The sequence below is a fragment of the Podarcis melisellensis genome, assembly GCF_964234715.1.
Source record: "Podarcis melisellensis genome assembly, chromosome: 15".
Classification (NCBI taxonomy): Eukaryota; Metazoa; Chordata; class Lepidosauria; order Squamata; family Lacertidae; genus Podarcis; species Podarcis melisellensis.
This window is the reverse complement of record NC_138532.1, coordinates 42,438,739-42,452,939: the sequence shown is the minus strand read 5'-3', so window position 1 is coordinate 42,452,939 and position 14,201 is coordinate 42,438,739. Positions and strand designations below refer to the sequence as shown.

Sequence of the window (14,201 nt, the reverse complement as noted above, 5' to 3'; positions counted from 1 at the left end):
TGTGACCAGTCTCCTTAGGTAGTTCGTAGAATCAAAGAGTTGTAGCCTTGGAAGAGGGGTCCCAAGGGTCATCTAGTCCAACCCAAGTCCGGATTGGCTGTTGTGTGTCTTGGCTTCCCTGTTTCTTTTTCACCTCGCCATCCGTGCTCTCGTTTCAACCACAACTTTGCTCTTTGGCGCCACGACTTGCACAGCAGCGAGGGGTCCCAGAAGGACCCCTTCTTACTGTTATTCCTTCCTGATGCTCTGAGCAGCTCCAGGAGATGGCTGGATATAGCCCCACCCTCTCAGTTTCCAACAATGCCCCTGGTCCGGCATCACCCCGAGGAATTGTGGGAAGTTTCCTTGTCACCCGCCTTTTCTGAGACTGGGGTGGGGGCGGCGAGACAGGCTTCAGACCCCACAAGAGGGGTGGGACCTCAAACTCCACCCTCCGCCACAGGCCCTGATCCGCATCCCGCCCCTCAAGCGCCCCAGGTGAGGAGGTGAACCCCCCACCAAGAGGCCGCTCTCCCCAGAGATTTCTTGAAACACAGAGCCTTGGGGACAACCCTCCACTGTTGCTGATCTTCAGAGGGTTGGCGCAGGCCAAACCCAGCCGCCCAGGAGCACCAGAGGAACTTCTGCCTAGCGCACGGAAGCGCCTTGGTTCTTCGCAGCCTCTCCCTTGGTCCAAGAGAGGGTATGGTGGCGCCTCTTGCTAAGCCAGCCTTGGGGAAGCTGGCTAGGGAGGAATCGGCTGGGCTGTTTATAGCTGTCCGCCACATAATTGGGCACAGCTGTCTGAAGTTAAGCCCTCTCCACACAGGTCCCTTGCTGTCTTTTTTAGCATGGAAGCTGGCAATTTTTTTTAATAATTCAAGAGAGCGCAAACAGCCTGGCATGATAGATGGAACCAGCTGCTCTCGGGGACGCAGTGGTGAGAGGGAGATAAGATGTCCTTTTTTTGAGTCTGGAGTCTTATTTAGGGTCAGAATTAAATACAGCCAAGGAAGGCGTGTAAGCTCAGAGGCAGAGTGCCTTATCTGCCTTCGTTCAGAATCATGAGGACTAGGATCTTGGGACAGCTCAGTAGCTGAGCACCTGCTTTGATGCAGAAGCCTGCAAGTGTAATTGCCAGGCAGGGCTAGGAAAAGGGGCCCCACAGGGTCCTGGCTTTGTAGAAGCACCTCTGCCAGCCTTCGGGCAGTTGGCCTTGATCTTGCCCGTCGCACACGTTAATCGGGATCTGAGCGCCGGACAATGAGGTCAGCAACCCGCTCCTGTGCTTTTGCGTTCCTACGCAGAAGAAAAAAATTCTCCTGCACGCAGAGCCTCTATGAAGCTATCAAGTCTAGGTATCCTTTGGCTAGGCCTGTCCTCTACGATTTTGACATCCTGTGGCAATGAGTTCCACAGGTTAATCCCACCCTTGCGTGCAGAAGCACTTCCTGCTGGTCAGTCCTGAATCCAATGGCCAACCTGGATCTCTAGCATTAGAAAAGAGCGAGGGGACCTCCATTTGCTCTCTGCCTCTCCAATACATTTGTCATTGCATGTGTCTCTATCATAAGAATAGAAAGCTTTGCAGAATCTTTTCCCCAGCCCTGCCTGGGATCAAACTTGGCACCCTTTGCATGCAAGCCACCCCCCCCCCCTTTGCAAAGGGAATCCGTTGCCATGTTCATCTGAGTCACCACTGCTGCATGTGTGAGACACAGAGCAACGCTTACAGGAAACCCAAGCGCCTGCCCTCTGCACTGGGTTATAACAATTATCCTTCTGGCTCTGCCTTTGTCTTGCTGGGACCACCAGTGGCCCTCGAGGGTGTTGGACAGAGAAGAGTCCTTTGAATCTGGGACCTAAGACCGTAACAAGAGCCTGCTGGGTCAGGGCAGTGGCCCAGCCAGTCCAGCATCCTGTTCTCCCAGCAGCCACCCAGATGCCCATGGGAAACCCGCAAGCAGGATTCGAACACAAGAGCAACTCTCCCTTCCTGCAGTTTCCAGCAGCAGGTATTCCAAAGCATTGCTGCCTTCACTATGGAGGCACAGCCTAGCCACAAATTTGCCTCTTTTAAAGCCATCCCAGTTGGTGGCCATTCCTGCCTCCTACTGGAGCAAGTTTAATTTTGTGCTGCATGCAGAAGTCCATCCCTTCCACTTTGCAGAAATCAACCCCCCCCTCCCCGAAACTCCTCTGGTCCAGGTAGGCTCCCTGGCTGGTCCCCCCCCTTCCTCGCAGCCCGCTAGTGAGCTGCCCTCTGCCTGTGTGTGTATGTGCGTACTGAATGCCAAAAAAAAGAAAGGGAGGGGGAAGAAATGGAACCACCACCCTCGTAAGCTTCCGTCTGTGAATCATTTCTCAAGCAGCCGCTCTCTCTCTCTCTCTCGCTCTCTCTCTCCTTCATTGCAATGTGGTTTTCCAACCAGAGAAGCTCCACAGAGTTCTGCATTCTGAGTCTGGTGTGCAGATGCTGCTCAGGCAAGGCTGGAGGCGGACGGCACTCCTGTTGATGCAGCAAAGAGCGCGATCCCACGGCACAAGTGAGTCCCCCTCTCCGCATTTTTTAAATGTTATTTATCGGCAGGGATGGAGAGATGCATCTCTCCCTCTTTCTCTGTCTCTCCCCCCGCCCCATGTGTTTTGCCAGCTGGTGGGGATTCCGGGATGCTTTAGAAATAGCCCCCTATGGGGCAACAGGGGTGGGGTGGGGTGGGGAAATGGACTGTACGTTCTCCCCCCTCCCCAGCCTTTTGAGCCAGCACCCTGCCGGAAAAAGGCTTCTCGGCTTCTGCTTTTTCCGAGACCTTCCCGCGCCCTTCCGCTGGATTGCAGAGAGAGAGAGAAAAACCTCAGAAGACGTGGAACGTGGCTTCCCTTTTCCCTTGAAGAAGCTGACACACTTTGCAAAAAAAATAATATTATTTTGCCTCCCTGAATCTAGCAGAGGCTCCTGTGCATGCATGTGTGCTTAGCCGGATTAAAGGACCTGCTGTGGTTGCTGTCAGTTGCTCCCCCCTCCCCACCTCTGCGGAGTTTCCTTAGCGACAGAGACGGGCTGAGCGTCTCTCGGCTTCGTGCAAAAGCATCTCTGGATCAGACCCTCTCAGCCTGGCTTTTGCCTCTCCAACAGAGCCGGGCTGGCGCTCCTAGGAAGCCCGGGGGCACAAATGCAGCACGTCTCCCCTCTTCCTCTCCTTATTTTACTCTAGCATCTGGGGGTACACTCTCTCTGCACCTGGAGGCTCCACCTGAGTTTGGCTTCTCCCTCCCCTGGAGTTTGCTTAGCAACAGCAACCCAGGAGCGTTCTCCGGGGCTGCTCTGCTACGGATTGCCTGGAATGCTGAGAAAAGACAGGTGGCAGCAGTTTTAGCTCATTTCAGGAGATGTAGCAGGTGCCCTGCAGGAAGAAGGTTCCAGGTTTGAACCCCATAGAAAGGGCCAGAGAGGGAGGAGGGAGATGGGGGGGTAGGAAAACCTGTCTCTGGGATGGCAGAGATTCTGTCTGCAGCAGATGACATTGAGCTGCATGAATAAACATAGCCTGGTCTGAACATGGGAAGCTGCCTTCTGCTGAGTCAGACCACTGGTCCATCAAGCTCAGTATTGCCAGCACTGGCTGGCAGCGGCGCTCCAGGGTTTCAGAAGAAGGGACTATCCTGACCCTGGAATTGGACCATGCAGACTCTCCCCGTGACCTACAGCCCTTCCCCTAAAAATAAAATGAGATTCCAGGCCTTGTGGTGAAGAGCTGGCTTAAATGAGAGCATAGGAATCTGCCTCATGCAGAGCCAGACCAAATAAAAGCAAAGCACAAAGTCCTTGTGGTTCTGAATTGAGGGCCTGATTCGAAATACAAACGCACAGGGAGGTGCTTTACACTGAGGCAGAACGTTGGCCCATCTTGTTCAGTATTGCCGACACTGACTGGCAGCAGCATCTCTCCAGGGTTTCAGGCAGGGAGTCTCTCCCCCAGCCCTACCCGGAGACGCCGTCGGGGATTGAACCAGCAACCTTCTGCATGCAAAGCAGGTGCTCTGCCACTGAACTACAGCCCCATCCTCCATAGTCTGCAAAATGACTAGTTCCCAGGGTTCCTTTTTGGGGGGAAGGCGGAGCCCATCACCCCCAGATCCATCCTCATGCTGGGCGAAGGCCAACGAGAGTTGGGAGCTCATCTCGTCCACGACCATCAATTCAAGGGTCTCGTGTTCTCCTTGCTCCCGCAGGAGGCAGTGGCAGCCACCAATTTGGATGGCTTCAAAAGAGGACGAGGCACATTATTTTAATGTATTTTAATCTTGTTTTTAACTTGTATTTTTATCAATTGTTTTTATACCTGGTGTTAGCCGCCCTGAGCCCAGTCTTGGCTGGGGAGGGCAGGGTATAAATTATTATTATTATTATTATTATTATTATTGGAAGAGAAGTCTGTTGATGGCTCCTAGCCACAGTGGCTGTGTTCTGCCTCCACGACTGGAGGTAGTTAGTCCTTCTGAACATCAGTTTCCTGGGAATCGCAGGTGGGGAGAGCTGCAGCAGGTGCCCAGGTCCTGCTGGCTTGTGAGCTTTCTATGGGGTGCAGTGGGTCAGTGCGTCTGGCTGTTAACCAGAAGGTGGGTGGTTCGAGCCCACCTCGAGGGCTGGACTAGATGACTCTCAAGGTCCCTTCCAAATCCATGATTCTGGGATCAGGTCACTTCTAGGATTCTATGTGCACCTGCTTGACCATTGTGGGAACAGGAGGCTGGCCCAGGTGGGCCACTGGCCTCATCCAGCAGTTCCCAATGTTGCGTTCCCAATGGCAGCAGGTGAGAAAAGGTGTGTGTGTTGCAAAAGCAGCAGAACTGAAGGCAGGCAGGACAGGGAACTGGCCAGGCTGGCTTGGGGGCTGATGGGATTTAGAGTCCAGCAACATCTTCAGGAATTCCCCTTTGCTGTTGAATGGGTCACAGCACGTGAACAGATTCCTTGCCGAGTGTGTGGGCAGCAATGCCTGCCCTCTCCTGTCAGCTAATGGCAGCTAATACGAACCTCCATGTGTAAGGGCAGCGTCCTCAAGATTGCCAGCCACTGTAAGAGAATATACAGTGACTTCGCGTCTGGCTGTTGCACTCCACAAATTCGCCTGCTTGGCTACTGTGGGGAACGGGATGCTTGTGAATAGGGGGGCCTTTGGCCTGATCCAGCCCAGGCACTTTCAGTGCTCTTATTGCACTGAGTGAAAGGAGGAGGGGCTATTCACCTCCCCACCCACTCCTCAAATCATCTTTGTTTTATAGTTTTGCCCCTTCCAGCATTCTTCGGTTTTTGGATGCATTTTACTATTACATTAGACCATCAGAAGAGAGCCTGGGTGCTGGATCAGGCCCATCTAACGCAGTGGCCAACCAGATGTCCCAAATGGGACCTCAGCACAAGAGCAGCTCTCTGCCCACTTGCGATTTCCAGCAACTGGTATTCAGCACTGACTGTGTCTCCTAGAGCTCTAGGGATCATCTGACGAGATCGATTGGCAGAATAATAGAATATTAGATTTGGAAGGGACCCGCAAGGGTCATCTAGCCCAACCTCCTGCAAGGCAGGAGTCGCAGCTGAAGAATCCCTGACAGATGGTCATCCTGACTCCACTGGAGAAGATTCCTCTGTCATCTGAAGTAGTCCATTCCAAGCAAAAGGAATAGGAAGGAGAGAGGCCTTTTCCTAGTGATGTATTAAGATTATGTAGAAACCTGGGTTCAAATCCTGTATTCACCCACAAAGGTTACCAGGTGGCCTTAGACCAAACCTCAACATTTTAACTTTTTATTCATATGTGTAGTGAGTAGGGATGGGGGAGAAGAACTCACTTTGGTTCTCATTTTAACACAAACCCACCTGAACCAATAAAAGGTAAAGGGACCCCTGACTGTTAGGTCCAGTCGTGGCCGACTCTGGGGTTGAGGCGCTCATCTCGCTTTATTGGCCGAGGAAGCCGGCATACAGCTTCTGGGTCATGGGGCCAGCATGACTAAGCCAATGCTGGCGAACCAGAGCAGTGCACAGAAACGCCGTTTACCTTCCCGCTGGAGCTGTGCCTATTTATCTACTTGCACTTTGACGTGCTTTCGAACTGCTAGGTTGGCAGGAGCTGGAACTAAGCAACAGGAGCTCACCCCGTCGTGGGGATTCAAACCGCCGACCTTCTGATCGGCAAGCCCTGCACGCAAACCCAAAAATATCTCTCTTCTGTGTAATCCACACTCTTCCCAACTTTGTGGTCCTGTTCTCCAACCAGAAGTAATTGCCGTGGGATGTTGCAGCGGCTGCTGGGATAAGTGTTTGGGTAGGTTTGTGGAGCATTGTTCTCTTGTGGGCAGGCTTGCCAGACCTCCTGCCATCTGAGTCGCTGCTGCATCCCAGGGTGGAGATGGGTAGGAGCGATGCAATGGCAGTTCAGTTCAAGTGTGCCAGCAGGAGCCTCACCCCTACCCTGCTTCCTTCAGGTATGCAGCGCCAACCAGGTTGGTGGGAGGTCAGGTACGTAGTGCAGCCTACCATGTTTTACGACGGGGCCTTCTCAGTGGTGGCACCCCAATTGTGGAATATCCTTCCCTGGCCACTTTGAGATTGCGCTGGTGCGACATGGACTATCTTTTGGCACCAGGTAGAAGCATTTATTCCCCCCCACACACACACGTGTTTTGAGTTGTCAGCATCAACCTATGCCGTGTAGAAGATGCAACAGATGTGTGGAGTGGGTGGGTGTGTTTCACTCAGTTTTTTAGACTGTGAACTGTAGATTTTGTGAATATATTTTTGATGGGTTGGTTCTGAGGTAGCGTTTGGATGCAGCGACCCTCCTTGAGTTCTTTGTATGATAAAGAGCCGTAGCTCCATAGTAGACCATTTTCTCTGCATTCAGTCCCTGATGGCATCTCCAGGTCAGGCTAGTTGAGACTCCCTGTCTGAAATTCTGGAGAGCTGCTGCCAGTCAGTGTAGGCAGCACTGAGCAAGGTGAACAATGCTGAGCTAGATAACTCTGTGAGACTGTCCTTGTTTTGCATGCTGCAGGGTCCGGGTTCAGTCTCCAGACTTAAAAAAGGATCCAGCTCGCAGACTCTCCTATTAAACCACCCCTTAATTCAGAACCATGAGGACCAGAATCTTGCTAGGTAGACCAACGGATTTGGCTCAGTAAAAGGGCAGCTTCCTGTTTAAGGCTGCGGGGTATATGCAGGTAGGATAGAGATAAATACTGCCTGAAAAGAACTAAGGATTTACTTTTAGCACCGTAAACAATAATTTTCATACACTTAAATAACCAACGAAAATGACATAGCCGTTCCACTTAAGCCCACGTTGCCCCATTCATCACTCTGTCCTGCGCAGGGTGTCACGCTCTTGAGTCCCAGGGGTTTGCGAGTTATTCTGCAAATATATGGCAGGTATACTTTTAAAAACAGCAGTAAATCTAGAGAAGCTCACTGAACTGAGGGAGCTTCTTGCAAAAGCTCGGCTTTTCATCACTCCTCCTCCTCCTCCCCACGTGTCAGTGAGTTCTGGCTGATGCATCTCTACGAATCTTAGCACACAACAATTCCTTTCTGTCCCTCATGGAATGCAAGGCTGCCGTTTGCCAGGAAATCTAGAGAGCCAGGGTGGTGGGTGGAGTGAAGTTTCAGACCCAGCTGAGAGATAAGAGGGGGCAGAGCCTGGCTGCTGCAGGATCAGGCCCAAGGGGGGCCTGCCCAGTGCAGGATCCTGTTCTCACAGCAGCCAGCCAGATGCCCCCAATGGGAAGCCTGCGAGGAGGATCCAGGGGCAACACAGAACCATGTGCAACTGCCCAACAACTGGTATTCAGAGAGGCAGACTGCCTCCATCCCTGGGGGTAGATTGTATGGATGCAAAAGGCCTCCTGGATTTCTCCAAGAGTGGGGTGGGGTGTTCAGAAGCTCACTGGTTTCTGCGTGTGGCTGGGGAGAAAGCTGGAGAAGGCTGGCATCAGGGTTAGGCTGCAATGAGATTGCAAACTGGAGCGCTAACAAAGGCAGACTCTTGTAACTGTTGGGCCAGGGCTGGCTAACCCAGCTCCCATCTTCCCTTCATATAGTATCCAGATCAAGGGAAGTAATAGGTCCATTCTATTCTGCCTTGGTCAAACCACACCTAGAGCCCTGTGTCCAGTTCTGGGCGCCACAGTTTAAGAAGGATGTTGACAAGCTGGAAGGTATGCAGAGGGCGGCGACCAGGATGATAATAATATAATAATAATAAATTTTATCTATCCCCCGCTCTCCCCAGCCAAGACCAGGCTCAGGGCGGCTAACACCAAATATAAAAACAATTGATTGTAATACAGCTTAAAAAACAAGATTAAAATACAACATAAAAACATTAAAAAGCAGCCTCATTTCAGTGGAAACTCAAATCAAAAACTTTTTTGGGGATGAAAACGTCAAGTCTTCACCAAGGCTAACTATCTAGACGTCCTTCATGGGCCAGAAAAAAGCCAAGGAAGTCCCCAAATAGGAGTTCCAACACAGAAGGAGAAAGGAAAAAAGAAAGAAAGAGAGGGAGGGAATCAAATTGATTCCAACTCAAAGGCCAGGCGGAACAACTCTGTCTTACAGGCCCTGTGGAAAGAAGTCAGATCCCACAGGGCCCTGGTCTCATGAGACAGAGTGTTCCACCAGGCCAAAGCCAGTGCTGAAAAGGCCCTGGCTCTGGTTGAAGCTAATCAAACTTCCTTAAGGCCTGGGACCTCTAGGATGTTGCTATTCCATCAAGGGTCTGGAAACCAAGCCTGATGAGGAATGGTTGAAGGAGCTGAGTATGCTTAGTTTGGTAAAGTAGAGACTGAGAGGAGATATGATAGCGATCTTCAAATATCTCAACGGCTGTCACATGGCAGAGGGAACGAGCTTGTTTTCTCCTGCTCTGGAGGGCAGGGCTTGAACCAAGTTGCAAGAAAGGAGATTGCGACTCAACATCAGGATGAACTTTCCGACAGCAAGAGCCGTTCAACAGTGGAATGGTCTCCCTCAGGAGGTGGTGGCCTCTCCTTCCTTGGAGGCTTTTAAGCAGAGGTTATGCTTTAACTGAGAGTCCTGCATTGCAGCGAGTCAGGCTACAATCTACCACTCTGTGATTCTGTGATCCCTGACCCTCAGCCATGCTGTCTGCTGGGAGTTGGACTCTGGCAGCGCCTGGAGGGCCAATGCTCCCCCAACTCCACTCTGCAGCTTCTGTTACCTTTCTGGACCTCTAGCTGTCTTTCACCTTCTATCGAGCTCCAGGGGGAATTGACGCATACATGCGTTGGGATAACTGGGAAATAGGCCTTGTTGCACGCCTTGTTGTTGTGCGAGATTGCAGGGGTTCCAGATGCTTGCCCGAGGTCCTGTGTTTCCTTTTGGGAATGCGGCACAACGGAGACTGGGGTGTCTTCAGGAAGCTTTACTTCTTGGTCGCTTCACTGCCTCTCAACACCAAACTCTGGCTTTGTCCTTCTAATTAACCTGAATTAGCAAGGGGAGGGGCCCCACCCATTTTGCATCTCACTCAGAGCCCCTTTCCTTGGCTCTCTTAATGGCCCATCACCCAAGCGATCGCCTCAACGCAGGAAGCTAGCCTGGCTTATATTCGAAAAACTTGCTTGATCCAGGAGTTAGAAGGATCTTGCCTACAGCCTGCTCCCCCTCCAAACTCATAACAATATTTATCAATTCCCGGTGGCTCTTGTAGAACCATAGAATTGCAGAGTAGGAAGGGATCCCGAGGGTCATCTAGTCCAACCCAATGCAGGAATCTTTTTGCCCACAACTCAGAGATTCAGAGTCTCGTGCTTTACCAACCGAGCCAATAGGACTGTCTCTATACAGTGGTGCCTCGCTAGACGAAAAGAATCCGTTCCGCGATTCTCTTCGTCTAGCGGTTTTTTCGTCTTGCGAAACAAGCCCATTGACAGCTTAGCGGATTAGTGCTACAGCTGTCTAGCAGCTTCTAGCGATCAGCTGTTAAGCGGCTTATCAGCGGAAAAGCTGATAAGCCGCTTAGCGGTTTAGCGGATTAGGAAAAGGGTGAAAAAAGTGGGAAAAAACCACGGGGGGGGGGACGCAATATTTTTTCGTCTTGCGAAGCAACCCCATAGGGAAATTCGTTTTGCGAAGCGCCTCCAAAATGGAAAACCCTTTCGTCTAGCGGGTTTTCCGTCTTGCGAGGCGTTCGTCTTGCGGGGCACCACTGTATTTCACTTTTCTCCAGAGAAGTCCAGTCTGTGTTTACAGGATTGCCAGGCAGTTCTGTTTGGGTTTTGTTCACCTCCCCTCCATCTACCTGAGGCTCCTAGCCCACAGGTCTAAAGTCTGTGTGCCAAACTCCCAGCCGCTGCTCTTCCTGGCTCTTCCAAGCCCCAAAGAAGCCAGTCAGGGAGTGCTTCATGGGCTTCAGCTTTCCCTATTAGAAACCCCCAGCCATTCTTCTCCCATCTCTCTCTGTCTCATGCTAAGGAAACTATTTTCCTGCTGGGTGTCGGCAGTGCTGATTGCATATCGATTACCTGTCAAATGCCTGCGGTGGCCTAGTTCGTTAACATTTTTAAATTGTAGCATCACAGGGCCTTTTCTGCGAGGCAGAAGCCCTGAGATCCAGGCTGGTGAAATTCTCCCCCCCCCCAAGCTGGATTTGCTCACTGAACAACACGGGGGTTTTCCCCCAGGGGGAACTCACAGGAACTCAGTTCTGGCACCTCTCGGGGGCACCATTGCCATTCTGAGAGAACGAGGGAGGTGTTCATGGTGAGAAAAATAGCACCGGGTGTGTGTGTTGCGGGCTGGGGGTGCGGAGAGCAGGGAATCCACCAGGCTCCCTGGCACCTGCTTGGGTTCCCCATCAATGTCTTTCACGAATCTTCATCTCCGTCAACCATCCTCCCCATCTATTGGCTTCCTTTGCCAGCTCTCTCTCTCCCCCCTTTATTATTATTATTATTATTATCCCCCCCCCATTCTTTATAATCACACTTTCATCCAGGGACGTCAAATAACTTACAGAAAAACCATTCAGTCGAAAATTTGCCACCTCTCAAGCCGGCTTGCGTCTGACCGAGATGAGTCAGGCAAAGAGGTTGGTATCTCTCAAACGCTGCGGTTTCCAACGGGCTTCGAGGGAGTCTCTTTCGACCTCTCCTAGTCCTATCTTGGCTTTGCTGCTGTTTCCTGATTTCTGTAACCCCCCGGTAGGGAAGATGTGACAACCTCCCCCTTCCCCATAACACCCCCCTCCAGAGCCTTTCTTTGACCCATCTATCTTTTTGCTTTAGTCAAAGAACTGTGGGGTTTCGGTTTGGACCACCACCCGAAGCTTCGAGGCACATCTTGCTCTTCTGCCTGATAAAATAATAATAATAAATAAATAATAAAATTTTATTTATATCCCGCCCTCCCCAGCCGAAGCCGGGCTCAGAGCGGCTAACAACAATAAAAGTAACACAGCATTCTAAAATCAATTCATTCTAAAATCAATTCAGAATCAAATTAATGGCAACTATTGGGCTAGAGTTCTGTGAGGATTACCAAAGGGGGGGGGGGTCAGACTGTGCCTTGGCCAAAGGCCTGGTGGAACAGCTCTGTCTTGCAGGCCCTGCGGAAAGATGTCAAGTCCCACAGGGCCCTAGTCTCTTGGGACAGAGCGTACCACCAGATCGGAGCCACAGCCGAAAAAGCCCTGGCTCTGGTCGATGCCAGCCTAACCTCTCTGTGGCCTGGGACCTCCAAGATGTTTTTGTTTGAAGACTGTAAGGTCCTCCGTGGGACATACCAGGAGAGGCAGTCCCATAGGTACGAGGGTCCTAGGCCGTATAGGACTTTGCTTTGCTTTTTGAGGAGGGCTAAAAATAATAATCACCTGGCACCTTTTGGAGAAGCCTGCTCTGCATCTGTCGCAGGTGTGCCTTCTCACTGGAAGGCAGTGAGCCCTTCGCAGGGGTGCGACGGGCACCCTCCTCTGAGTGTGGACAAATTTCTGTGCATCTGCCTCACGGGTGATTGAATTTGGCTGGTCAAACGCTCTGTGCAGAGATATGGCAGAATTATTTGCAGAGGATAATGACGCCCATCCTTAACCCTTATCAGCCGATACTTTGTCCCTTTCAACACAAACGCATCACAGTATCGCACCAGGAGAGGGTTAAGGGGTTGTCTCCCAGCAGAGGCCCCACGGCAACTAATCTTAGCCAGCCGTTTCTGCTTTACCCATGGTTTTTGTTTTTTTTTGTACCGGATGTCAAGAACACCAGTCCTTTGAAGGCAGGCGAGTGGGCGGGAGAGAATTGAAAGGCAGCTTTTTAATAAAAGACAAGCGGGTGTTCCTTCCTCGACAAGCACTAGCGACATGACAGATTGATGGGCACCTGGTGCCCAGACATACGTGGCAGGCGGGTCGCCGATATGTTTATTATTTGTGCTTTGAGGCCTCTCCCTGAATCAAATGGTTCCAGGGCAGGTTGCAAAAGCATCCCAGTTTAAAGCGTATTATGACTCTCATGGAACCATAGAGTTGGCCATCTAGTCTGAGCCCCTGCAGTACAAGAATTGCAGCTAAAGAATCTTTGACAGATGTCTGCCCAACCTCTACTTTAAAAATCGCAAGGAAGGAGAGCTCACCACCTTCTGTTCCACTGTCAAACAACTCTCACTGTCAGAAAGTTGAACTTTTAAGGACCGCCTCTCAACATATGAACTGACCCGGACTCTGCAATCATCCTCTGAGGCCCTTCTTCATGAGAGGTGGGGAGGGTGGCAACACGAGAAAAGGGCCTTTTCTGAAGTGGCTCCCCATTTGTGGGATGCTCTCCCCAGGGAGGCTCACATGGCGCCTTCATTGTACAGTCATACCTCATGTTACGTCTGCTTCATGTTACGTTCCTTCAGGTTATGTCCCGCGGCGACCCAGAAGTACCAGAAAGGGTTACTTCCGGGTTTTGCCGCTCGCGCATGCGCAGACGTGCAAAATGACATCACGCGCATGCGCAGAAGTGGCAAATCGGGTTGCGTTCTTTTCATGTTGTGAACGGGCCTCTGGAATAGATCCCGTTCGCAACCAGAGTTATCACTGTATACTATTAGGCACCAGGCAAAAACATTCCTCTTCAACCAGGCCTTGGTGCCATGCTCCAGCACTCCTCAAACCACAGAGGGTGATGCCAAGGGGGTCTCTTCTGCTGATCTTAACCCCCGGGCAGACTGACATGGAAGGAGACTGTTTGACTGTTGGGGACCCCAGTCATTTAGGACTTTACACGACAGTGTTAACATATACGTGGGAGACCCAACACTCAGTCTCGAAGCTTATGGGCCACTTACAGCCTTTTTTCACCCTAACCTACCTTGCACTGTGGTTGTGGGGAGTAAATGAGGAAGGGGAAGACCGTACACATGACCTTGACCTCCTCAGAGTAGAAAAGGTGGTATGCAAAAGCACTAAATAAACAAAACCAACCTTCTTGCCTGCAGAGTTTGTGCCTGAGTGATAATTCAAGGTCTCTTGTCCCTCCAGTTTGGGGGGCTATTGTTGAGGGGGGGGGGTCTTCTAAAACTGTGGCAGCTGAAAATCACTCTTGTGATCCTTCTGTGATGTTCTCTGTGTGAAGAGAGAGGGATCAGAGAACATGTGGAATATCTCTTCCAGATGCTGCATCAGCCTGCGCCAGATGTTCTCTGCCTCTGCCGGGGAGTGGGGTGGAGAAAGGAGCTCAGCAGGCTGTCCCCATGTCCTACTCTACCTGGAGACAAAATGTCTGCTTTGCAGGGTGGGCGGGCTTCAAATTGCACCTAGGCAACTGAAATGAACAGGCACATCATACACAAAGGTCATGTGGGCACATGATGGTGCACTGGAAGGTATTTCTATTCAAATAATAGCTACTGCTTCTGTGGTTGTGTGGTTCAATGGTTAGCATGCTGGACTAGGGTTCGAATTGCCACTCATCCATGAAACTCACTTGGGCCAGCCACTGCCTCTTCCAGCCTAGCCTATCTCACAGGGTTGTTGAGGGAATAAAACTGGGGAAGGGAGCAACGTACTCACTGGAGGAGAAGGTAGAGTATTACCTGCAACAAATAAGTAAATAAAATGCATTTATATGTACCATTTCGACCTTGGGAATAAGGCAACTAAATACAGGTTGTAGCCAAACAGAAATATATGAATCAAAATTTTATATAAGAATTATGC

General features: G+C 51.0%; 1 protein-coding gene across 2 annotated transcripts in view; it reads left to right on the top strand.

Annotated features, from left to right (window-relative positions):
- The window catches only part of SPECC1 (sperm antigen with calponin homology and coiled-coil domains 1), a 102,733-nt gene that overhangs the window by 7,591 nt on the left and 80,941 nt on the right, over nt 1-14,201 (top strand). Inside the window, exon 2 of one of the 2 annotated variants that reach the window (XM_081890257.1) lies at nt 2,417-2,525. The gene's annotated coding sequence lies outside the window, so the exon portion shown is untranslated. Of the gene's footprint in view, nt 1-2,411; nt 2,526-14,201 lie in introns of both variants that reach the window. The other variant, XM_081890256.1, reaches the window with a different exon arrangement.